This window comes from Arachis ipaensis, chromosome B5 (assembly GCF_059453495.1).
Source record: "Arachis ipaensis isolate K30076 ecotype BB chromosome B5, ASM5945349v1, whole genome shotgun sequence".
Classification (NCBI taxonomy): Eukaryota; Viridiplantae; Streptophyta; class Magnoliopsida; order Fabales; family Fabaceae; genus Arachis; species Arachis ipaensis.
The window spans coordinates 40,687,313-40,711,903 of NC_142440.1; the positions used below are offsets into that span (position 1 = coordinate 40,687,313).

General features: G+C 40.1%; 1 non-coding gene across 1 annotated transcript; it reads right to left on the bottom strand.

Moving 5' to 3' along the window:
* Positions 1 to 24,064: 24,064 nt before the first annotated feature.
* Positions 24,065 to 24,168, bottom strand: LOC148563948 (small nucleolar RNA R71). Its single transcript, XR_015885385.1, has one exon. It is a non-coding gene; the product is annotated as a small nucleolar RNA R71 (small nucleolar RNA).
* Positions 24,169 to 24,591: the final 423 nt, after the last annotated feature.

The following is a 24,591-nucleotide window of genomic DNA, read 5'->3' on the forward strand; positions in this document are numbered from 1 at the left end:
CCCACGCGACCGCGTCGCCAGCGTCGCACAACTAATCCAGATTAGTGCCAATTTTCTTATCTTTTCTTCTCCGAATCCTTATTCTCTTATCTTTTCTTATTTCTTTCTTCTTCCTTTCTTATTTTCTTCCACTCCCATTCTATTTTATTTAATTTATTTGCATACTTTCATTCATTGCATATTTTTTTTTTCTAAAATTATTATTGGTGTTCAAATATTCTTATTCAACTGTTACATCTTTTCTGGTATTTTCTTGATGCTTAGTGACTTGTTTAATTCTGATTGAGTAATATTATTTAAATCAATGCCAATCTTTTATATTTATATTACTTTTGCATTGACATGAATTTATATTATCTCTCCTCCCCACTCTTTTCCCCATTGTTGCAAATTTTGCACCATTGGTATGCCATGGCTTCTATTGTTTTCTCACTTACATGTTGAAGCTTCCATGTAAATGAGACCCTTATCATTTGCAATTAACCCACCCATACTTCCTTTATTTTCTTATCTCTATTTCTGGGTTACTCTTCTTCCCTTTTTCTTTCAGGATGGCCACCCAGAAGGGAACCGGAAGCCGTTTACATGGGGAGACAAACAAGTCCATCAGCACAATCCTTGAAGAAAAGCATCAGTTGGAACAACCCGTCCACCTGCACATCTCAGCATGCACCGAGGACGGTGCAATCTTTAAGTGTGGGGAGGTCGATACCGACTTCCATGGGTTAGTCACTTCATATTTTAGCACCAATGTTTAATTTTCTTTATTAAATTAGTTGTTGCATTTGCATATTTGTTTGATTTAATGCATCTAGTTAATTCTTGGTTAAAGTAATAAATTTCTTTTTAAGACCCTATTTTTGAAAAATTTCACTAATTTATATTGAAAATTTTTGTGTTAAATTGTTTGAAGTTGTATCTGAAACATAGTTTTTGAGCCAAAGAACACACAACCTATGAGACTTTGAGCTTTTTTACATGGTTATATTATTTAACCATAAATATTTTATTCCTGTGTGTTCCCTTCTCTATGATTGTAATCTATATTTTGTTCCAATCAATATGTCCATTATTTAGTGTATTTACATGCTTGCATATGATTGAGGCCATTGTTTGATTTTAGCTCACTTATCCCAAATAAGTCTACCCTTTAAATAACCCTTGTCAGCCACTTTGAGCCTTTTAATCCCCATTTGTTCTATATTTTACCACATCACTAGCCTTAAGCGGAAAACAAATTAATTATCCCAATTGAATCTTTGGTTAGCTTAAGATAGAGATTGCGTATCAACTAAGTATGGGAAAATTGTGGAAACTTGGGTTAATAAGAGAATGTGTCATGTTTATAACTTATTTGAATATTGGAAATTTGGGAACCTACTCATGAAAAATCAAAATAGAAAAATAATGGAGAATCCATGTGCATTGATAAGTTATGTTTGCTTTTATGATTCAGTTTATAAAAAAAAAGAAAAAAAAAAGAAATATATATATATATATATATATATATATATATATAAGGGGACAAAATTACCCCAATGTTAAGTTAATGAAAAATCATTGCACATGTGATAAATTAAAAAGAAAAAGTTGATACATGAGTATGTGATGTAAAAGTGGGAATTTTGGGTAGCTAGGCATGAATTAGAATTATATAGAGTATATGTATGTTAGGTGAAAGTTTAGGTTAATTAAAGATTCAATTCATACCTCACTTAACCATATATATATCCTCACCTTTACCTTAGCCCCATTACAACCTTGAAAAGACCTCATGATGTTTGCATTGGTACATTAAATAATGTTGATTGGTTAGGTGAATAACAAAGTTTAGAAAGCATGATTAGAGAAGAGTGGAGTGATTGACCCTAGACACTTGAGAGTTAGAGTGATATACACTACCAGTAAGGGTTCAATGCTGAATTCTATGTTCCCTGCTTTCATGAGCTATCTTCTTACAAGTTTACTTGTACCTTATTTTGTATGATTTGAATTAGTGGAATCTGATTTATATTTGTCTTGGAGAACTTATTTATTTTTAACCAAGTAGGTAGAAACATTTTGCATGTAGTTGCATTCATAGGTTGCATTTCATACTTTCTTACATTCCTCTTCATCTTTATAGTTTCTCTTGAGCTTAGCATGAGGACATGCTAATGTTTAAATGTGGGGAGGTTGATAAACCTCTATTTAATGGTTTATCTTGTGCTCAATTGAGTGGATTTTATCAACTCTTTACCCACTTATTCATACTATTTGCATGGTTTTACATTTGCCTTCCTAATTATGTGCTTTGATTGAAAACATGCTTCTTTGGTCTTAATTTGCTAATATTAATCCTCTCTTATTACCATTAGATGCCTTGATATGTGTGTTAAGTGATTTCAGAGATTATAGGGCAGGAATGGCTCAGAGGATGAAAAGGAAGCATGCAAAAGTGGAAGGAATACAAGAAGTTGGAGAAATTGCTAAGCTGTCCAGCCTGACCTCTTCGCACTCAAACGGCTATAACTTTAGCTCCAGAGGTCCAAATGATGCGGTTTTAGTTGCGTTGGAAAGCTAACGTCTGGGGCTTCGATTTGATATATAATATGCTATAGTTTCCCTGAAGCTAGGCGACGCGATCGCGTGCTCCATGCGGCCGAGTCGCAGTGACGGAAATCCAGCGTGATTGAATTCGAGACCAGTGAATTCTTGGCTGTTTTCGACCCTGTTTGCGGCCCAGAAAACACAGATTAGAGGCTATAAAGTGGAGGATTGCATCCATTCATAGAAGGCTCTCATAATTTTCACTTTCCATGATTTAGATTTAGTTTGAGAGAGGTTCTCTCCTCTCTCTCTTAGGATTAGGATTAGGATTTAGGACTTTTCTTAGTTTTTAAGAGTAACTCTCGATCCAGGTTTAATATTTACTTTGATGTATGTTTCTATGCTACTTTTACTTTAATGCTTTTATTCGTGTCTATAAATGTTGCCAACTTGACTTATAAACCCTTTCCATATTATGATTTGAATTAATGATTATTTGAAGTATTTCAGTTATTGATTGCTTTCTCTTTAATTTGTGTTACCATTGCTTTCCATCTAAGGACATTTTTATACCAACAATTTTACTTTTTTCCCTTTTGGTCTTGGTTAAGAAATCAGTAACTCAACATTATCAAACTCAACATAACTGAAAATCGCTATCTTGCTAATTGAACTGAACTTCACTAATCTCAACTTTTTCTTAGGAAATAAATAGGATTCGAAGGTCAAACTAATTAGTCCCTTGACTTTCCTTTGCTTTAGTAAAGGTCAACTAAGTGGAATTTAGATTCAACTTTCGTTATTGTTGAGAGAGATAATTAAGTTGGACTTCCAATTTCTCTTACCTTGCAAAAGTTTGCTTTACAAATATTTATTTATTTTAATTGCTATTTACTTTACTTGTCATTCAAATCACTTGCTTCTCACCTTCTAAACCCCGATTATGACCTTTATAGCCAATAATAAGAACATACTTCCTTCCAGTTCCTTGAGAAGACGACCCGAGGTTTAAATACTCGGTTATCAATTTTAAAAGGGTTTTGTTACTTGTGACAACCAAAACGTTTGTACAAAGGAATTTCTGTCGGTTTAGAGACTATATCTACAACACGACTGTTTTTATGAAATTATTTACTGGCAAAAATCCCTAACGTCAGCGACCTCCCCACACTTAAAATGTAGCATCGTCCCCGATGCTCATTCAAGCAGGGTGTGAAGGGGTGTCATCACTGGAAGGGATGGTAGCTGGGGTCTCTGTGGTGGCTGGCTGAATGTCCGGCTGCTGGAGAGGAGGGGCTGTCTGAATGGGGATCTCAGGATCTGCAGCCTGGATCTGTTGGGGTGCTGCCTGCTGGGTGTCTGCCTGCTCTGCCTCTCCCTGGGGATGGGTCTCTGCCTCGGGCGCATCCGCCTCCTCCTCAGATGCCTCGGATGGTGTGTCAGGCTCGGAGGGGATGTCGCCGGATCGTATCATCAGCTTCAGGTGATCATAGCATCGCTTGTTGTGACGCTCCAGCTGGTCAAGTCGTCGAAGCAAGCGGTGCACCAGATGATAGACAGGCTCTGTGGCAGGTGGAGGTGCAGTGGTGGTGGCAAGGGTAGGTGGTGCAGCAGTGGAGGAAGAGGGACCGGTAGATGGTATAGCTGTATCATCAGCAGTGGCAGTCAGAAATGGAGGTCTGTAGCCCAAGGCCAGGAAGTTCCTGCTGTGCGGGATAATATTCTTGCATTCCGCAGCAGGTGGCCTCTCATCAGCATCGTCCCATGGCACGTCAGCTCGACGGCCCAGTTGTGTAACCAGTTAGGGAAAGGGAAGAGTGCCTCGGATGTGGACCCTGGCCATATAGTGCCGGATAAAGCGTGGCAGGTACAGGTCCTTGCCCTACATCACACACCATAGGCGGGTGATCATAGCGGCTGGTATCTCAGTCTCGTGAGTACTCGGCATAATGTAGTTGCTGAATATCTGATGCCATAGCCGAGCCTCATCATTCAGGTAAATCCGCTTGATCCCTTTCGGCATGGTGGTGTTCTGACCCATGATCCAAGGAACTGACGGGTCAAGGGCAATCTGGTCCTTGACTGCATCCCAGTCAAAATGCATAAAGCGCATATCCTCCTCAGCTTTCTGATAGCCATCTGTCTGATCAGTCTTAGGCAGAAGTTTCAGAACCTCTTCTATTGCCTCCTCAGTAACCAGAATCTGCTTCCCTCTGAGGTTCACTGCATCTAGGGAAGTTTTGAAGTAGTTGCAGTAGAATTCCCTAACCCAAGATGCATTAACCTCAGTCAGAGGTCTCTCCAGAAAGAACCAGCCTCTTTGTTTGATTTGATCAGAGGTATATTGCTGGAGTTCTTCTGGGATCTTCAAAGTCCACTCCAGGTATAGGTTCCTGGAGTTTGCAAACACCGGATACTTCAGCTCACAGTATCGGTTTGCAAACTTTACTGGGTCATTGGCGGGAAGTAGCTGGTCGGCCTTCTCCTGCGAGGTAAAGGCTTTCTCCCGCAAGGAGGCGTCATGCATGAGGTCGATGATAGACACGGAGGCTTCTCCTCTTTTCCTTTTGCCAGTAGTGGCCTTGCCTTTTCCCTTTCTTTGGGAATCTGACATCCTGAAAAACAGAAAACTAGGATATAATAAAAATAGGAAAGCAAATAGGCAAATAATCAAAGAAAACACAAAGTGGCAAAGGAGCAATAGGATAATGAATATGAGTTAAGTAAAATGTGAATTTAGGATTGTATAGGAGTGAAAAGTCTGAAAAGAAGAAATCACAATCCAAAATGTAATTGAATGCAAGTTAAATAGAACAAGTAACATCATGCCTTGGTTAGGATGTTAAAAGAAAGTGAAAGAAAAGCAAAAAAAGAAGTTTTGAAAAGGTTAGGTTGGTTAGAGTTAAAGTTAGTGAGTTAGTGAAAAATGGGCTAAAGTAAGAGGCATAATGAAAATAGTCCAAGTAACAAGTAATCACAGGTAGAAGCTATAGGTGACTCATATTCAAACAAGTAAAACAGTTTGATGATGATTCAAATAGAGGTAAAGAAAGCAAAAATAGGAATCAAACATCAAAATTGTAGTTTAGGAACCAGGAAATCAAAAAGGATAAGAATGCATGCCCTGGCATTCATGAATGGTTTGGTTAAAGCAGAGGAAAACAGAGTTCAAGATTCCAAAATCAAAACATGAATGAAAGTAAAAAAGATTTATAAAAATTTGGGCAACATTCCGGCTAAAATTGGATATTCCCAGAAAATAAACAGCAATCAAATAGTTCATATGAATTAAAAAAATCAAGCCGCAGTTACATATAATGAATATAAACATGAAAATTCAGTGTAAAAAGCAGCATTATACAAGAAATACAGCATATGAACAAGATCACAGCAGCAGCAGATTTACAAATTTGATAAAACAGAAACAAGAACAGTGCAAGTAAACAGACCTAAATTCACTAACCACATCCTAGGCTACGTAACAACCTAAAATCCACTACAACATGCATATCTAACTAGCCTAGACAGGAACATTAACGGGAAAATAAGAATAACTACGAATGGATAAAAGGGATTACGTGTTGCGGAACCTGGAAGGCCGAATAATGAGAATAGGCAGAAAGGTGGCTGGTGGTGGTGATGATGGCGGCGTCCAGTGCTGGGCACGACGGCTGGCGGTGGTGGGCACGGTGGCGCGGCTGTTCGGGGCGGGGGGGAAGAGAGGGTAATGGGGGTAGGGGAAGGGAGGGGGGAAAGGGGTGGTGTTGCTGGTGGAAGGGGGGTTGCGGTTGGGACGGTTGGCGGCGGTGGGTGGTGGCGCGGAGGGGAGCAGTGGCGGAGGAGGAGGGAGAAAGGAGAAAGAGGAAGAAAGAAGGGGGAAGGAGGGAGGGGGGTGGGTGGCGGCGGCGTCTGGGTGGTCGGCGGTGTCTGGGTGGTGGCGCGGAGGTGGCTGGGTGGTGGTTGTGGTTTGGAGGAGGAGAGAAGGAGGGGGGTGTGGTTCAGGGGGGCGCGAGAATAGGGTTTCACGTGACCTGGGGGGTTATAATTTGAATCTACGCGGCCGTGTGGGGCACGCGGTCGCGTGGCTGGAGCGAAAAAGGTGGTTGAAGCGATTGCGTGGGTCGCGCGATAGCATGGAAGGGATAAAAAGGGTAGGACGCGATCGCCTGGGGCATGCGATCGCGTCGCTGGAATTTGTGCTAAATACACGAATCCAGCGTCGTTCCAGACCAACTTTTTGTCTCCTTTTGGGGTTTGTGCAATCCATGCGACGCGATCGCGTCGCTCACGCGGTCGCGTGGGATTGATTGTGTGCAAGTGACGCGATCGTATGGGGCATGCGATCGCGTGGGCCATTTTGTGCTAGACGCACAATGGCCGCACGATTCCAGCCGAACTTTCTGGACGTTGGATCTTTACGCCGATCTCCAGGTCACGCGGCCGCGTGGATGACGCGGTCACGTGGGAAGTGTAGTTCGCCATTTGACACGATCGCATGGGTGATGCGGTCGCGTCGCGCACCCTTTTTTTTTTTACGCATGAAAAATGCAAAATGCAATGATTAATGTGAATGCTATGCATGATCCCAGGTTTAATAAAATAAAATAAAACTCAAAAACAAAACTAAATAAAATTAAAAGTGTAAAAGGAACGATCATACCATGGTGGGTTGTCTCCCACCTAGCACTTTTAGTTAAAGTCCTTAAGTTGGACATTGGAAGGGCTTCCTGTTATGGTGGCTTGTGTTTAAATTCATCCAGAAATCTCCACCAATGCTTGGAATGCCAATAGCCTCTGGGGTCCCAAACTAGGCATGTAAAGCTTCTGAACAGCTTCAAACAGATTGTCAGGCTCCTGGGGTGACGAATGTCAGAATAGATTCCAGGATCCCAAGCCTTGTTTTTAGATCCGCCTCCGTCTTGATCTACATGTTTCCATCCGGGCGGTCTAGAAAGTAGATTCTCACCATGGTAACCAAACGTTTTCCATGATCGATTCGATTGAACATGATACCAATCCGTGCACTTCAAGTTGAAGCGTGGAACCTTATTGAACCTTGTACACCAGCTCTGAGCACGAGCCATTTCCCTCTTACTCTTAAAGTTGCAGAGGGCTCTAAGCTGGCCATCTGTTTCAAGTAAACCATATTCAAGTGAAAAAGTAAAGTTAAAAGTTAAGGATTGTACCCACTTGAAGCTTGTATTGGGTGGTAATGGCCTTGGGGAAGTGTTTCTGGTGGTTCTGTAAGTTCTGCTCCCTGGTAATCTTCTGTGAATTCCTCCACTTCTTTGCAAGGATCTTCAAACGCATCATCACCCTGGTCAAAGTCTTCTATGTCTTCCTCATCACTCGAGTCATAGATTGGAGGTTGAGAGAAATCTATCTCCGCATCATCTTCGTATTCACTCGGGGAAGATACTTCGATCTCAGAGAATTCACTTGCGGATGCAAGTTCATCACTAAGAAAACTTGACTTGTGACTATCATCATCAAGAGAATTTGCTTCTTGGATTATTCTGTCTGATTCTTCATAAACGATTTGCCTTGGGGATTGTGCGCTATCCTCCATAGCATTAACTGTAATGTCCTTTACGGATTTCTCTTTAGCTCTGGATTCCCATGGAGGTTCAGCATCTCCCAGATCTTCAACCAACTCTTCTTCTTGTACAATGACAGCTTCTTCTACTTGTTCTAGTACGAATTCATGCTCTGTCTTGTCCACTGGAGTCTCTAGTGTCTCCTTCATGCTACGCTCTTCATTAGATTGTCCACATGGGGCTGTGGTCGGTCCTTGAATGTTCGCGCGTCTAGAAGCTAATTGAATTATTGCTTGTTCCAGTTGTCGAATGGTTGTTTGAAGTTTATTTACTGTTGCCTTGAGGCGAACCTCTGATTCTCTGGGTGATGGATTTGGACATGAAACATAGGGAAGTGGTGGTGCTTGGGAGTGATTGGATTGGAACTGGGGTAGGAAAGGATCATACGGTGGCGAATGGTGAAGAGAAGCTTGTGAGTGTGGTGGTTCGAGGTTATGTTGAGAGGATGGTCTATAGGCACGGGGTGAGGCTTGTTGGTAGTTACAAGGTTGTCCACCATATCTATCAGCAGGGTATGCATTGTAGAATGGTCGTTGTCCATGATATCTTGGAGGGTGTTGTTGCCTGAAGGATTAATTAAATTATCTTGGCTCCATCCATCCTTGATTGGTCTGACCTTGATGTATATTCCTGCTGTAACTTCTATTTCCTTCAACAAAGTTAGAACCAAACTCAAAGCGAGAGGGGTGAGAATTCATAGTAGCAAATAAAATTAAAAAGGAAAAACAGAAATAAATAAACAAGTAAAAGAAAAATATGTAAAATAACCAATAATAAGGCACACGTTAGCAGTTCCCCGGCAATGGCGCCATTTTGAAAGAGCTGAAGATTGATGGTTTAGAAGTTATAGTAAATACTCGTTGCAAGTATAGTTACTAAACCAAGCAATCAACCTTTCTTGCAAACGTTTTGGTTGTCACAAGTAATAAACCCTTTAAAATTGATATCCGAGTATTTAAACCTCGGGTCGTCTTCTCAAGGAACTGCAGGGAAGTATGTTCTTGTTATTGGTTATGGAGATTGTAAATTGGGGTTTCAAGAATGAGGAACAAGTAACTTAATGGCGGGTAAATTAAATAGCAATTAAAATAAATAAATAACTGGAAAGCAAACTTTTGGCAAGCTATGAAAAATTGGAAGTCCAGACTTAGTTATTCTTATCAATAACAATGAAGGTTGAATCTTAATTCCACTTAGTCAACCTTTACTAAAGTAAAGGAAAGTCAAGGGACTAACTAGTTTGATCTTCGAATCCTATTTATTTCCTAAGAAAAGGTTGGGATTATTGAAGCCCAGTTCAATAAGCAAAGATAACAGTTATCAATTATGTTGAGATAAGATAACTCCTGAGTTACTGCTTTCTTAACCAAGACCAAAAGAGGAAAAAGTAAACTTGCTGGAATAACAATGCCTTCAGATTTAAAGCAACAATAACATAAATTAAATAAATTAAGCAATCATGAATTGAAATACCTCAACTAACATTAATAAGGGAAATTATTATCTAACATGAAGGGTTCATAAACTAAATTGGAAAAATAAATAAAAATAAAGAACCTGGGATTGAGAGTCACTCCTAAAACTAAGAGAAGTCCTAAATCCTAAGAGAGAGAGAGAGAGGAGAGAACCTCTCTCAAAACTAGATCTAAATCATGGAACGTAACTAAATTGGCGAGCTCTCCCTGAATGGATGCGTTCCCACACTTTATAACCTCTGGTCTATGCCTTCTGGACTTGGATTGGGCCAAAAAGGGCTTCAGAAATTGCTGGAAGCATTTTCTGCAATTTCTGGTGCGTGGCCTCTGTCACGCATCCGCGTGGGTCACGCGGTCGCATCATTCGGAGCTTTCCTTGTCACGCGGTCGAGTCAATCATGCGACCGCGTCATGTGCGTTCTGCTTAAGGCGCGCGGTCGCGTCAGTCATGCGGCCGCGTCGCTGCTTCTTTGTGCTTGGCATGCGTTCGCGTCGCCCATGCGATCGCGTGGATGCCAATTTCTTCAGAAGCTCCGTTTTGTGCTTTCCTTCCATTTTTGTGTGTTTCCTTTCCATCCTTTAAGTCATTCCTACCTTAGAAGATCTGAAAACTACTCAACACACTAATCACGGCATCGAATGGAATTAAAGGTGATTAAAATAATTAATTTAAAAGCATAGGAAACACGTTTTTTTCCACATACATCACATAATAAGGAAGGAAAAATAAAACCATGCAATTAACATGAATAAGTGGGTGAAGGATTGAATAAATCACTCAAACTAAGCACAAAATATATCATAAAATATGGGTTTATCATTCCTTCCATGTATTTTTCATTTATTTTAAATTTCTTATAATCTTTATCTTCTTGCAAGTTTATTTTTCCATCAAGTTTGTTCTTTTATTTTCCTTTAAGATTCTGTACTTTGTATTTGATTTCAAAGTCCTTCGATTTTAGCGGAGGCAGTTTATTGCTTTCTTTTAAATTAAATGCCATTTCCTTTATTCCAGTCATTTTATTTTCAAAGTTATTTTTTTTCTTTTCAGATTTTTCTTTGTTATTTTAACCAATTAAAAGAACCTTTGATGCACTTTCGAAAACTGACACTCACAAGAGGAGTAGGTTTCGCTCCCAGATCACTAAATATCAAACTACCCACATTTGCTAAAAATCTGTAAAACAAATTAGCACACCAATGGGACAGTTTTAAAAATTAAGTTTATCAAAAGTTTTTGTAATGATCTAGAGTATGCAACTTAGAAGTAGTAGAATTATACGTATGGCAGATGAAGTTTCTAACACTAATGCTGAATCATCTGAAAATGATAATGTTGCTATAGTTGCATAAACATCGGCAGAGATGACAACACGGTCTGAAAGTAGTACATTGGTAGAGAACGCAGTAGTTATTAATCCTCCAGTTGGAAATAACGGACGAAATTCACGCCCACGAATTGCTTTGACACAAGCACAACTAGCAGGAACCGCTGGTTGGCCTCCTTATGGCTTACCTCCAGGTTATAATCCCCCGATGGGTGGTTATGTTCCTCCAATTAGATTTGGAAATACGTCAGTTAGCAATTCAGTTCCTCCATTACATCTTGAGTTTTCTCGTGATTATCAAGTGGGTTCCACATCGAATGGTCCTGGTTCGATGGCTGCTTTTCGACAACATGTCGATGAAATTCATCATGATTTGGTCAATTTATTGACCCAGGAAATTATAACTATATTAAACTCTATGATGGCCGATCATGAGTCAAAATTTGAGCATCTCGCTTGTCAAGTTGAGTAGATTGCTCAAATTATTGATTATGATGAAGGTGATCAACAAAATATGCAAATGAACAGAAAGGATATGTTGAACATGCCTAGAAATTGGGATGGTGTAAGAACCGTGAATTAATTAACTGACTAATTAATGTTAAATAATAATAATTTAATTACCCAAAATAGGTTCAAAATTTTAGAATATTAATTAGAAAATATAAATATGATATTTGGGCTCAGTAGATTTTTCTGAGTTGGAAAATGTAATTTTCTTCGGAAAATTGCATAAAAATGCGTACTGGTAAATTAATCGGCAGTACTGACTTTCATCTGTTCGGTACTGTACAAGAAAGATAAAAGCAGTAGAAAAGTTAGGAAATAAATTAAAGTTAAAAACCGGGCACTAATTTTAAAAGTTTGGCCAAAAGTTGGGCCAAACGGGTCAAAAATGCTAACGGGTTGGACCGGGCCCAAGTTGGGCCCAAGCCCAACATATATATATATACTTAAGTGAAGGTCATTTCAGCCACTTCACCCTTCTCATAAGTCACAAACACAGCTGCAACTTGGATTGAGAGAGGAGAGAGCAAGGGTTAAAAAGTTACTATTCACATCCACATTCAATCGATCATAACTTGAGCTACGACACTCTGATTTGCGTGCCATCAGTGGCTACGCGAAGCTCTTGCCAACTTTTGTAGGTAAGATTTTGAAATTTCTTCTCCTTTCTGCAGCACTAAAAATTCAAAAATGTGGGTGATGGTTTTGAGTGAATCTTTATGTTTTCAATTGATTAGGTGATATCTAAGGTTGGGCTATTGGTGGTTTGTACCCCAAACACCATCGAAAAAGGTAAGGAAATTCTTTACCTTGTAAAATTGTGATTATGATGAACCCTAGGTTGATTGATTATAAATTATGTGTGTATATAGCTTGAAGTTGTGATTGTTGGCATTTATTTGGAGCTTTGGATTGATTGTTGGTGATTGGAGGCTTAAGTTGGACTCAATTTTGGAATTTTGGCATATTGGAAATCGGCCAAGGTATGGTTTTGGTTTTCTCTATGTAATATATAATATTTCTGGACACTTAGGCTAGTGACTCATAGGATAGGTTAGATTGAAATGGTTGTTGAGATTGTTGAATGAGGATGTATGATGCTTTGATGAATTTGAATATTTTTAATTAATTGTGATGTTGAGGTTGATAAATAATATTTGAAGTTTGAGATTGAAGTTGAATGAGTTTGATTATGATGATTGTTAGTGACATAATGGTGATTGATGATTGTGTTGGGTGAGAAATTGTTTCGTATAATATAATTGATCATTAGAGTTGAGAATTGGGTAATGTGAATGGAAACTTGGTAAGATTGGTAAAATGAGACTCAAAAGGGTAAATTCTGAGGTAAATTGGAGTTTGGTGTGGTTTTTGATTTGGTCTTGGTTATGAGTTTTAAAGATTTGAGAAATTAGTGAACTTTGGTAAAAATGGATTTTGGGTGAACTTTGACGGATCATATCTTGAGTAACAATTTTTGAAATTGAATAAAGTTTATATCAAATTAAAGATGATTCAAAGAGCTTTAAAATGGTATAGATTTTGTAGAAATCTGAATTTTGTAGAGAAAGATATTATCAAAGGAAGTTCGTGTCAAAAATCTTAATTCTGTGAAGTTGCAGAATTTGTGATTTCTGGTTTGTGTGCGCACGCCCACTGCTGTGCGCGTGCTCGGATCAGTGGCAATTTTTTACTTGTGCGTATGCACAGCCCCGTACGCACGCACACTCTATGAAAATTTGAAAATGTGCGTACGCACACCCTTGTGCGCACGAACACACAGGGAGGTGCCTACCATTGGGAAGGCTAGCACACTCAGGTGCGCACACACACCCTGCGAAATTTGCAAGCTGTGTGTACGCACAACCTCGTGCACACGCACACGCTGGAAGGTGCATTCTGTTGAGGGCGTTCGCACGCATCTGTGCGTGTACGCAGAATGGAAATTTTTACTCTCTATGCGTACGCATACTTCTTGGAAATCCTTCTGGGCATGCGTACACACACAGTCCTATTCTTCAATAAAAATCTTGTTTTTATCTGTTTTACCTTCCTGGAAAGCTTGTATCCTTCTGTGACACTTATATAAGACTATTTAGCTTGTTTTTAGGTGTCAGAACATAGAGAGGGCTCGAGGCGAAATTAATTAGATATTTTCTTGTAAAAAGTTTAGAAAACTGAGACTTAGGTTTTTGGAGTACTGAGGACGGATTTGGTTGAGTGAGAAGGCGGAGTATTGTGTCGATGATCACTGACTATGAATTGAGGAAATTATGAATTGATGGTGGTTGAGACGAGCCTGAGACTCGGAATGGAATGATGGATCCCTAATATACTGAAAAATGATTTATGAAAACCACTAAATCATTGTTTTATACTGAGATGGTTGAGACGCTCTGCGCCTGGAAGGGGACGGTAGGTTAATCCCGCCTGTCAAGGTCGCAGCGGCGGCGTAAGGATGGTAGGTTTATCCTGCTTACGTTGGGATGTGAGGTTCGTGGCAAGAGTATCCCGCTCGCATCCCTTTGGATCACTAGAGTGTGCAGGCACTATATCCTGGACCGTGTTCTGGGCACGATATCTCGAGGGTTCCTATTATGATACCGAAGGGTGACGTATCCATGGAGATGTGTCGGGTTGGCAGTTGAACCGACAATGTGATATCACAATAAGTAGGACAGGCATTCATCATGTGCATCTTCTATCTATTTTCTTGCTTTGCCAACTTGAATTGCTTGTCTAATTGTATAACATGATTAATTGCTTCTTGAATTTCTTGATATACATGCTACACTTGTGTTTTACTTGCATTGTTATTACTTGTGTTTTCTACTGGGATTGAGGAGGTTTAGAAGGCAGTGGCGATGGGATCGTGATGTACGGAAAACTATCTCTCAACAAATTTCCTTCGGCAAGTGTACCAAATTTGTCGTCAAGTAAAAACTCACAATAGAGTGAGGTCGAATCCCACAGGGATTGATTGATCAAGCAACTTTAATTAGAAGAATGTTCTAGTTGAGCGAATCCAGAATTTGGGTTGAGAGTTGCAGAAAATAAAATGGCGGGAATGTAAATAACAGAAAAGTAAATGCTAGAATTAAAGGACTGGAAGTAAATGACTGAAAATAAATTGCAGAATTGTAAATGGGAATGGGGGATTTGCTCATAAAAATAAATGGCAGAAATTAAAGAGAATGGGTAAGATCAGAGATGGGGAGTTCATTGGGCTTAGGAGATGTTGCAATTCTCCGGATCAAGTTCATTTTCATCTCTTCCTCAATCAATGCACTCATTGATCTCCTTGGCAATCTTAATTGATTGAATTACAATTTCTTGCAATTCAATCTCTCAAATCTTGATCAATAGCCAATTCCTTGGTCAATTGCTCATGAGAAGAGATGAAGTATGGTCACTGATTATACCACATGCATTTCCCAAATCAAGTATTGAGAGGGTTATAGTCACATACCCATCCAAACCCAATTTGGTCCAGCATGAGAAAGCATTTCTAGCTTGATCTCTTCATTCCTCTTTCAAGGTTCAGAAGAGATCCAAGTTTGAATAGCTTCTTTTCCAAGATAACTACTCAATTGGATGAAGATCGAAAGCTTTCAAGTAAAATCAAGAGAAAAGATAGAAGAAGAATAATGAAAATTAATATTGATCCATCAAATTACAACAGAGCTCCCTAACCCAATGAAAAGGGTTTAGTTGTTCATAGCTCTAGAAAATGAAACAAAGATGGAGAATACATCATAAAACTAGAAAATGCAGAGAAAGTAAAATACAGAGAGTAATTCTCTTTTTCCAACTTCCAGAACTCCTTCAACAATTCAAAGCTACTCCTATATATACTACTTCTCTCAGCTTCTAGCTGGCTCTTCAAGTCTTGGGCCTTTGGATCTTGAGTTTGAAGTAGTTCTCTTCTTCAATTGGGCTTGGCTTTACTTGCAGAGAGAAAATGTGAAGTGGGCAGAGACTTTAGCTCAGAACGTTAGGGGTGTTAATGTTTAGTGAAAATATAAGTTCGAGAACGTTAGTGACAATCAACTTTCTCACTAACATTACTAAGTAAAAGCCACGTTAACTTCAACGTTAGTGGCATAAACGTTGCCACTAACGTTGCCTCTAAGTCCTTCGCACACGTTATTGAGACTTAACATTTCCAATAACTTTGAAAAGCCCCCTTTGTTCCCACGTTAGAGCCCACGTTAACTTAGTTAACGTGGCTCTTTAACGTGGGCTTGCCATCCTTCGAGAACGTTAGTGACACTCAACATTGTCACTAACGTTCCAAGGTGCCCCTATGTCTCACGTTAGAGTCCACGTTAACTAGGTTAATGTGGCTTCTAACGTGGCCATGCTTAGCCATCCCCAACGTTAGTGACAATGTTGAGTGTCACTAACATTGGCCATTCTTTCACTCATCAACGTTAGCTTCCACGTTAACTAAGTTAACGTGGCTCCTTGGGGGGTTGTGTGGTTGCTTCCAATGTTAGTGACAATGTTGGGTGTCACTAACGTTGTCGACCATGCTTGCTTCTTACGTTAGCTCCCACGTTAACCAAGTTAACGTGGTCCTACAATGATGGCTTTTGAGAGCGTTATTGGCAATCACTTTTCTCATTAGCTTTGCAAGTTACCTCCCATTCCTTGCTTCCTTTGGTCCTGAAATCAAGCAATAGAGCGCATCAAAGTTCTAGTCCAAGTCATGGGCAATGCAACATACAATTTGTCACTAAACTTATGCAAAATCTTCATGAAATAATGTATGCTTGAATCAAGGTGTAAGTGAATATCTACCCAAAACTAGCTTATTTCCTAAGGAAATGCATGAAACTAACCTAAAAATAGTAAAGAAAAGGTCAGTGAAACTAGCCAAGATGCCCTGGCATCACAACACCAAACTTAAAGCTTGCTTGTCCCTAAGCAAGTACTGGAACAAGAGAATGATGAATGGAATGCCAAGAGTAATGAGTCATTCTTGTGGAAGTCATATCACTGATTTTATGGTAGTTTCATGCATAGCAACTTAGGTTCATTCCTGGATTTCAGACCTTTATCATGTCTTAAAACACTCACTTTGCTTACATCCCATGAGACTTTTATTCATTGATCCCTTTATTGTCATTTCAGAGCTTATTGGTGTTCTTAGGCTAAGTGCTCTGTAAGGGGGCAACTTTTTAATATAAGCTTTCAGCCAACACTCCCGAACCAGTTGGTTCAAGGTGCTAGGTGTTGAAGCACCCCTAAGAACTTACTCCCTCAAGTCTCTCCCCCATACATACACACCACAGGCATATAGTTCATTTATTTTCCTTCTTGAAACCTTGGTGTCCAGCACCTCTTTGGGTTACTAAATGCTCTGTGGTGAGGGTTACTCTTGATAATGGACTTTCAGCTGATAATCCCGGGTTAGTTAACCCAAGTTACCAGGTGATAAAGCACCCCTAAGAGCTTATTCATCCAAGTAGATCCCTCACACAGGAACACCACAGACACATATCTTAAGATCAAAACCATTGGTGCCTAGCCTTATTGCTTACTCTTTTTCTTTTGTTTTTTCACTTTCATTATTCTTTTCTCTTTCTCTTATTAGGATCTTGTCATATACTTAGTCTCATGAGTATATTCAAAGCAAAGTATTCAGGCCAGATAGTTGTCATCCAACCTTATGGTTGAACCAACTTAGCTAACTTATGATTATACCACAAACTCATGAATGTACTCCATAGTGTGAACTCCACTCTGGTCTTTTGAAATATAAACATTCTCTCTTCATTTGATTAAAAGGGACAAGCATACAAGTAAGTGAAGTAGGGATGCAGTGACATAAAGACTAGTGCACATAGACCTATTCAGAACTTAAAAGATAGAATTTAAAAAGGTTTAATCATAACATGGAAGCAAGTTCTATTTCATACAAGATCTTCCTTATTTAAAACATAGAGAAAGACGGAACAAAGAAGGAACTCCACCACCTTTTACTATTGTGGATGCCCATGCTCCCATCCTTGTTTGTCCTCATTGTGTCTCTCTTGAGTGCTTGTACTTCCACTTCCCTTGCCTTTTCCAAGCAGCTTCTTCCAGAAACCACCATCTTCCATCTTCTTCTTGAGTGTCTCCTTTTGCTGTTTCACTTTCCTCTCTTCTTGTTCTACAAAATCTTTTTGGACCTCATCATATGTAGGGATGGCATAGTGTAGCCGATGCATATTACTGGTCATGTAGTTCAACTTGGCTTGAGTGTTCACATAGAACTCCTCCCTATGTAGTTGCCTTCCTTCATTGAGTACACTGAACTCATTGAAAGTTTTCATTTGGGCTATCTGCCGCTGGTTGAGTTCTTGCAAGTGCTTCTCTTGAAGCTCTTGCCTCTCATTCACTTGGTTGATGGCTTGAGTGAGCCGGGAGTAGTGTTCCTGCTGCTGCTCCATTTGTTGTTTTTGCCATGCTTCCTGTTGGCTCAGCCAGTTGGTTTGAAGGTTTAGTATTTACTCTTGTCCTTCCATATGTCTCATCCCCAGATCCTCAATGGCTCTTAGAAGGTGATTCATGTTCAAGTTAGCTGGATCATAATACTCTCCTTGTTGATATTCCTCCTGATGAGGTTCCTCTTGGTGAACTCTTTCTTTTGCTTTTGGTTTTCCTATTTGTGGCCTTCTTTGTTGCTGAGCAGGTGTAGTATAGACCAATCGCTCGAGTGTAACTGGCCTCCCTAGGTTCACCCAGTCTGGGTTGCTGTCCTCAAATACTACCTTGGCCTTGTTGCATAAGCGGAGAATGGTACTGGGGTACCAAAGCCTGGCACCTGAATCAACCTTCTCAGCCGAATCTTGAATCCCCTCGGCGATGAGCTCATTCACATTGATTTTCCCACCTTGTATTAAGCAATGCACCATAGTAGCTCGATTGATGTTTACCACTGAATTATTTTCAGCTGGTAGAATGGACTTCCTTACGAGTTCAAACCACCCCTTGGCTTCAGGACTCAGGTCTCCCCTCTTGATGAACTTGGGTCTCCTATCTGTGTACCTCTCCCAGTCAGCTGCTATAACACAGATTTCTGACACTATCTCTGAGAGCTCATCATTATCAGGGCTTCTACTTATCCTTGCCTGATAACTGTCCTCATCAAAATGAGGTGATTATAGGTGAAGAACTCTTGTTATGGCATTTGGGCTGAAGTCCACCTCCTTTCCTCTCACGTAACTTTTGAAGGTTGGGGCCTCGGTTTTATCTTCTCTTACTACATTTGCATAAAATTCTTTGATGAGGTTTCCATTGATCTTCCCCTTTGGACTTGTGAGCAATTGCCACCCTCTCTGATCGATTTTCTCCAGAATTTGTGGTGATTCATTTGCATTGATTTGGAAGATTAACTCTGGCAATATCTTTCTGGCCCTTATCCGTTCGAATTCACGTTCATGAAAGGCAGTTTTGAATTTCTTCTCATCGAAAGGAACACTCTCCATGGGTTCCTTCCTCTTTTGCCTCTTTGAGCTTGATGATGCCATGAATTGAGTTGCTATTTTGAAGGGGGGGTTGGAGGATACGGATAGATGAGGAATAGGTTGGCTAGGACATAGTGTGATGAAGGGGGTTGAGCAAGCCGAAAGTATGAAGTGTGGAGAGTGGGAATTTGAGTGTGAGGAATGATCATGCACTAAGGTTCACTTATATAGGGAGATCATGAGTGGATGGAAGGTGTGGATTGCAAGGATTTTTGCTTGATGGACGGTCGGGGTTGTGTATGAAGGAAGGACAAGGATCATCACTTAATGAAAGTGATTGGTTCGGTCTTCAAGGATCTTCCTTCTCCAATGTTGCATGGCAATGTTTCCCCATGCGTTCCCTCTTGAGATATGTGTGTAGTGCTCTTCATTAAGTAGCGGAATCTCCCCCCATTTAATTGTCCAATCAATCCCTTTTTATGCTTCTTTTCTTTTCCTATAAAGATTTAAAATAAGGAAATTAATATCATAAAAATCAAACTCTACGGCTAGAATAATAAAGAGAAGAAAAAGAGTTTGTTTATTTATGAATTTCAACTAACTAATTACTTGTGTATCCTTATGCATTTTGGTGGCACCATGGGGTGACACCAAACTTAGTTTGAAGCAATGTGATGAAAAGTTTTGTTCAAAGCTCCAAGAGTTCTGCTTTGAACACCAAACTTGTTCTTCACTACATGCTGCATGATAAAGATTTCATAAACTTGAAATTCATAAACATTGATTTATTCATTATTTTAAAAACATATAAAACATGGGTTGCCTCCCATGAAGCGCTTCTTTAGCGTCACTAGCTTGACGTTTTTCCCTTATCAGGGTGGTTGGTAGTGCTTAAAGTCCTCCCCTCTTGCTGTGGACTTATATCCATTAGTTGGATCAATGATCTCCACATGTTCCAGGGAAAGAACTCTGTTGATAGTGAAGACCTTAGGTAACTGAGATGGTACAGTGGGGAGATTAGGGGGAATATCTGGGAAGTAAGCTGAGACAACTCTATCCCCTGGAGAGAAGTCTTCCGTAGGGATTTTCTTGTTCCTCCACCTCCTTGGTACCTTCTTCTTTGTTTCTTTTGAAGTTGCCTTCCCCTTGGTGACCTCTTTTTCTAAAGGAGTTGTGATGCTGTCTTTACCTACCTCTAGAGGTTTAGGTTCCTCCAATTTTTCCTTGAGCTGTGGCAATTGCTGTTTTCCTTGTTTATCAATTAAGGGGATCTCAGAATGATCTGGCTGTGCTTCAGTGCTTGTCTCCTCCTTCAGTGTCTCATTATCATTTGTGCTTAGTTCCTTGTCCTCTTAATCTGTTTCTTGTGAGAGTTTGAAAACATTGAAGCTGAGTCGTTCATCATGGATTCTCAATATTAGCTCCCCTTTCTCTACATCGATAAGTGCTCTGGCCGTAGCTAGGAATGGTCTTCCCAATATGATTGGGTGAGTGTGACTCTCTTCCATGTCCAGGATGACAAAGTCTGTTGGGAGAAAGTATTTCCCAACCTTTAGCAACACATTTTCCACCACTCCTATTGCTTGCTTTTGAGTTTTGTCAGCCAGTCTGATGATTACATCTGTGGGCATTATCTCATTGATCTGCAGCCTCTTCACCAGGATAATGGCAATAAGTTGATGCTGGCTCCCAAGTCACATAGTGCTTTATCGAACATAGTTTCACCTATGGCACAAGGGATGTGAAAACTCCCTGGGTCTCTTCTTTTTGTAGGCAACTCAGGTTGAATAAGGGCACTACATTCCTTGTTCATCACTATAGTCTGGACTCCTTTGAGTGAGCTTTTCCTGGGAAGAAGTTCCTTCATATACTTGATGAATGCAGGCATTTGTTGAATTGCCTTGATGAATGGTATGTTTACATGCAGAGATGCAAACAAGTCTAGGAACCTTGAGTATATTCTCTTTCCCACAGCACCATTGAGCAGTTGAGGGAAGTTTGGCCAGTTTCACTGACCTTTTCTTTACTGTTTTTAGGTTAGTTTCATGCATTTCTTTAGGAAATAAGCTAGTTTTGGGTAAATATTCACTTATGCCTTGACTCAAGCATACATTGTGCATTTTACATGATTTCATGAGGATTTTGCATAAGTTTAGTGACAAATATTATGTTGCATTACTCATGACTTGGACTAGAGCTTTGATGGACTTTGTTGCTTGATTTCAGGACCAAAAAGAAGCAAGAAAAGGGGAGGTAACTTGCAAGATTAATGAGAAAAGTGATTGCCAATAACACTCTCAAAAAAGCCATCAATGCCCACGTTAGAGAGTCACGTTAACCAAGTTAACGTGAACTCTAACGTGGAGAAGAGAAGTTGAGCCAACGTTAGTGACACTCAACATTGTCACTAACGTTGGAAATTACTCATAAGTGGCCACGTTAGAAGCCACGTTAACCTAGTTAACGTGGCCTCTAATGTTAAAGGGGGGAAGAGAAGCCAACGTTAGTGACACTCAACATTGTCACTAACGTTGGCCTATGGTGCAAAGTACCACGTTAACTCCCACGTTAACTTGGTTAACGTGGGAACTAACGTAGAGGATGAAGAGTTGTCGACAACGTTAGTGACACTCAACATTATCACTAACGTTGAAGCAACCACACAACCCCCAAGAGTCACGTTAACTTCCACGTTAACTTGGTTAACGTGGAAGCTAACGATGAGAAATGAAGGATGAGCCAACGTTAGTGACACTCAACATTGTCACTAACGTTGGGATGGCTAAAAGATGGCCACATTAGAAGCCACGTTAACCTAGTTAACGTGGACTCCAACGTGAGACCTAGGGGCACATTGGAACGTTAGTGACAATGTTGAACGTCACTAACGTTCTCGAAGGATGGCAAAGGCCACGTTAGAAGCCACGTTAAGCTAGTTAACGTGAGCTTTAACGTGAAGCAAGAAGGGGCACAATGGAACGTTAGTGACAATGTTGAGTGTCACTAACGTTCTCGAAGGTTGACAAGGCAACGTTAAAAGCCACGTTAACCTAGTTAACGTGGGTTTTAACGTGAGGCAAAAGGGGTGCATTGGAACGTTAGTGACAATGTTAAGTGTCACTAACATTCCCGAACTTGGACTTTCACTAAATGATTAACACTCCTTACGCCCTGAGCTTAAGTCTCTGCCCACTCCGCACTTTCTCTCTGCAAGTAAAGCCAAGCCCAAATAAAGAAAGGAACTGCTTCAAACTCAAGATCCAAAGGCCCAAGACTTGAAGAGTGAACTAGAAGCTGAGAAGAGTAGTATATATAGGAGTAGCTTTGAATTGTAAAGGAGTTCTGGAGGCTGAAGAACCACTCTCTGTATTTTACTTTCTTTGCAATTTCTAGTTTTATGATGTATTCTCCATCTTTGTTTTCATTTTCAAGAGCTATGAACAACTAAACCCCTTTCATTGGGTTAGGGAGCTCTGTTGTAATTTGATGGAACAATACTAATTTTCATTATTCTTCTTCTATCTTTCCTCTTGATTTTACTTGAAAGCTTTCGGTCTTCATCCAATTGAGTAGTTATCTTGGAAGAGAAGCTATTCAAACTTGTATCTCTTTTGAACCTTGAAAGAGGAATGAAGAGATCAAGCTAGAAATGCTTTCTCATGCTGGACCAAATTGGGTTTGGATGGGTATGTGACTATAACCCTCTCAATACTTGGTTTGGGAAATGCATGTGGTATAATCAGTGACCATACTTCATCTCTTCTCATGAGCAATTGACCAAGGAATTGGCTATTGATCAAGATTTGAGAGATTGAATTGCAAGAAATTGTAATTCAATCACTTAAGATTGCCAAGGAGATCAATGAGTGCATTGATTGAGGAAGAGATGAAAATGAACTTGATCCGGAGAATTGCAACATCTCCTAAGCCCAATGAACTCCCCATCTCTGATCTTACCCATTCTCTTTAATTTCTGCTATTTACTTTTATGAGCAAATCCCCCATTCCCATTTACAATTCTGCAATTTATTTTCAGTCATTTACTTCCAGTCCTTTAATTCTAGCATTTACTTTTCTGTTATTTACATTCCCGCCATTTTATTTTCTGCAACTCTCAACCCAATTTCTGGATTCGCTCAACTAGAACATTCTTCTAATCAAAGTTGCTTGATCAATCAATCCCTGTGGGATTCGACCTCACTCTATTGTGAGTTTTTACTTGACGACAAATTCGGTACACTTGCCGAAGGGAGATTTGTTGTGAGACAAGTTTTCCCCACATCAAGTTTATGGCGCCGTTGCCGGGGATTGATTGTGCATCAACAATGATTAGATTAGAAGATCACTAGATTGAGCATTTTATTTTGTGAATTTTATTTTCTGTTTGAGTGATTTACTTTTTGTTTTAGCTAAACTTCTTCCCTTCTCCATCTACTCTTTTGTTTTTCTTTGTTATTTTCAATTCTGTTTGCTAACCCACTAACTGTTTGATATATTGCATCACCCACAACTAACATCAATTCTGACAAAAATACTGTCTGTACCTATTTTCTCTGCTTGTACTTGTTGGTTGTATGACAGGGAGAAGAAGCGGGGCTTCAACTTCTTTTGATTCTGAACCAGAGAGAACCTTCCTTAGACTAAGGAGGGAGGCAAAAGGAAAATGAGTAGTTGGTGCTGAAGAAGAAGAGGAACAGTTTAAGGAATACTTTGAACCAAACATGAAAGAAAACATGGAAAATCATCATGAAGAAGAGACTCACAACCATGGCAGAGGAGGTGGAGCAAATCATGCTGGGGAGGATAGAAGAGTTTTGGGCTCTTACATTAATCCAAACCCAGGCAATTGTGGAAGTAGCATCCAAAAGCCAACAATCCATGCCAACAACTTTGAACTTAAACCACAGCTCATCACCCTTGTTCAGAACAACTGTTCATTTGGAGGAGGTGTTCAAGAAGATCCCAACCAACATTTGACCACCTTCCTGAGAATATGTGACACAGTGAAATCTAATGGTGTTCATCCTGACGCCTATAGATTGTTCTTATTTCCCTTCTCACTCAGAGACAAGGCAGCCAAGTGGCTGGAATCCTTCCCAAGGGAGAACTTGACAACTTGGGAGGATGTGGTGAACAAATTCTTAGCAAGATTCTACCCTCCTCAACGAATCAATAGGCTGAGAGCTGAGGTTCAAACCTTCAGGCAACAGGATGGTGAGACTCTGTATGAAGCATGGGAGAGGTTCAAAGACTTAACAAGGAGGTGTCCACCTGACATGTTCAACGAATGGGTCTAGCTGCACATTTTCTATGAAGGGCTCTCTTATGAGTCAAAGAAGGCAGTAGACCATTCATCTGGAGGGTCTTTGAACAAGAAGAAGACCATTGAGGAAGCCATAGATGTTATTGAAACAGTAGCAGAAAATGACTACTTCTATGCTTCCGAAAGAGGGAACACAAGAGGAGTGATGGAGCTAAACAATGTAGATGCTCTGTTGGCTCAAAACAAGCTCATTACCCAGCAGCTGGCTGACCTCACCAAGAAGATGGAGATGAACCAAGTAGCAGCAATCTCCACTTCATCAACAACACAAGAAGGAGTAAACCAAGAAGCAGAAGGGAGTCAGGAGCAAGCCAACTACATTGGAAATTCACCAAGGAAAAACTATGATCCATACTCCAAGACTTACAACCCTGGATG